We start from the raw sequence: 2,511 nt of genomic DNA on the forward strand, positions 1-2,511 counted from the left end.
AATCTCTTCTCTTGTTATGGCTCTGTTCAGATTTTCAACATCAGTTTGTTGTAGTTTGGGTAGGTAGTGTGTTTCTAGAAATTTATGCATTTCCTCTAGGTTATCAAATTTATTGGAGTATAGTTTTTCATAATATTCTGTTATGATCCTTTTTATTTTAGTTAGGTCTGCTGTAATGTCACCCATTACATTTCTTATTTGGGTTATTCGCATCCTCTTCTGTTTTTCTTTTGTCAATTTGGCCAGTGGTTTGTCAATTTTGTTGATTCTTTCAGAGAACCAACTTTTGATTTTGTTGATTCTTTCTATTTTTTTTTGTATTCTCTATGTCATTTATTTCTGCTCTGATCTTTATTATTTCCTTTTCTCTGGTGGCTGTGGGCTTTTTTTTTTTGCTGTTCTATTTCTATTTGTTTGAGTTGTGTGGTTAATGTTTTGATTTTGTCCCTTTCTTCTTTTTTGATATGTGCATCTATTGCTATAAAGTGTCCCCTGATGACTGCCTTTGCTGTGTCCCTATGGTTTTGGTATGATGTGTTTTCATTCTTGTTTGATTCTAGGAATTTTTTGATTCCATTTCTCATTTCTTCTATTACCCAGTGGTTTGTTAACAGGGTGTTATTCAGTTTCCATGTGATTGATTTTTTTTTTCCTTGCTCTTTTTGTTGTTAGTTTCAACCCTGATTGCATTGTGGTCAGAGAAGATACTGTGTATTATCTCAACATTTTAGATCTTGTTGAGGATTGCTCTGTGGCCTAAGATGTGGTCTATTCTGGGGAATGTTCCATGTGCATTGGAAAATAATATGTACTTTGCAGCTGTTGGAGAGAGTGTTCTATATATGTCTATGAGGTCAAGGTGGCTGATTGTGCCCTTTAGGTTTTCTGTATCTTTGCTGAGTTTCTTTTTAGTTGTTCTGTCCTTTACTGAGAGTGGTGTGTTGAAGTCTCCTACTATTATTGAGGAACTGTCAATTTCTCTTTTCAGTGCTGTTAGAGGTTGCTTTACGTATTTTGGAGCCCTGTCATTGGGTGCGTAGATGTTTATTATGCTTATGTCTTCATGGTTGATCGTCCCCATAATCATTATGTAGTGTCCTTCTTTGTCTTTTATGGTGGTTTTTGTTTTAAAGTCTATTTTATCTGAGATTAGTATTGCTACTTCTGCTCTTTTATGGTACCTGTTTGCTTGATATAGTTTCTTTTTTCCTTTGATTTTTAATAAATTTACATCTTTGTTTCTAAGGTGTGTCTCTTATAGACAACATATTGACTGATCCTGTTTGTTTAATCATTCTGTCATTTTCCGTCTCTTTATGGGTGCATTGAGGCCATTTACATCCACTGTAATTACTGATAGTTGTGAGTTTACAGCTGTCATTTTTTAGTGCTTTTTTTTTTTTGTGGTGCTGAGGTTTTCTTTTTTCTTCTTACTCTCCTGTGCTGAATTCCTTTTGTTTGTGGATTTTTTTTTTCATTTGTTTTGTTCTTGTAGGTTTTGTTTTTACCAAGACTTTATGTTTTTCCTCTTTATTTTTATGAGTATTTTTGTTAATTTTCTTTGTGGTTACTGTGAAATTTACCATTATTTTTCTAAGTTTGAAGCAGTCTATTATTACTTAGTATCACCTTGCCTTCCTCTCCATTAGAACGTTCTATACCTACACTGTTTATTCCATCTTTTATTGTTCTGATGTTGTTGTTATTTACAGATTAACTGCTCGGATTCCCTGTTGTATTTCTTTTGGTTATGGATAGTCCTTAAGAGTCCATTTCCTAGATTGGTATCTGGCTGGTACAATCATTCATCCTAGATAAAGCCAGTGAGCTGAACTTTTTTGTTCTCAGATCGAAGGACTCCCTTTAATAACTCTTGTAAATTTTGTTTGGTTTTAACATATTCTCTTAATTTCTGTTTATCTGGAAATGTCCTAATTTCACCATCATATTTTAACAAGGGTTTTGCAGGATATATTATTCTTGGCTAGCAATCTTTTTCTCTTAAGGTTTTATATATGTCATCCCATTGCCTTCTTGCCTGCATGGTTTTTGCCGAATAATCTTAACTTAGTCTTGTTTCTCCTCTGTATGTGACTTCTTGTTTTTCATGAGCTGCTCTCAGGATTCTTTTTTTGTCTTTGGTTTTGGCAGGTGTGATTATGAAATGCCTTGGTGATTTTCTTTTGGGGTCTATCCTATATGGGGTTCATTGAGCTTCATGGATGGTCAGCTTTTCATCTTTCATGATATTGGGGAAGTTTTCTGTCAGCATTTCTTCAATGATCCTTTCTGTGTTTTCTGTTTTCTCCCCATGTTCTGGAACTCCGATCCCTCCCAAATTTTTGCTTTTATTGTATCCCACATAACTGTCAGGGTCTCTTCATTTTTCTTTGTTCTTTTTTCTGAGTTTTCCTCAGAGTTGTATCCAAGTGTTTGTCTTCAATTCTGCTGATCCTGTCTTCCACCATTTCAAATCTGTTCCTCAGCCTTTCTATGACACTGTCCATTTCT

The sequence above is a fragment of the Trichechus manatus genome, unplaced genomic scaffold (genome assembly GCF_000243295.1).
Source record: "Trichechus manatus latirostris isolate Lorelei unplaced genomic scaffold, TriManLat1.0 scaffold00051, whole genome shotgun sequence".
Taxonomy (NCBI): domain Eukaryota; kingdom Metazoa; phylum Chordata; class Mammalia; order Sirenia; family Trichechidae; genus Trichechus; species Trichechus manatus.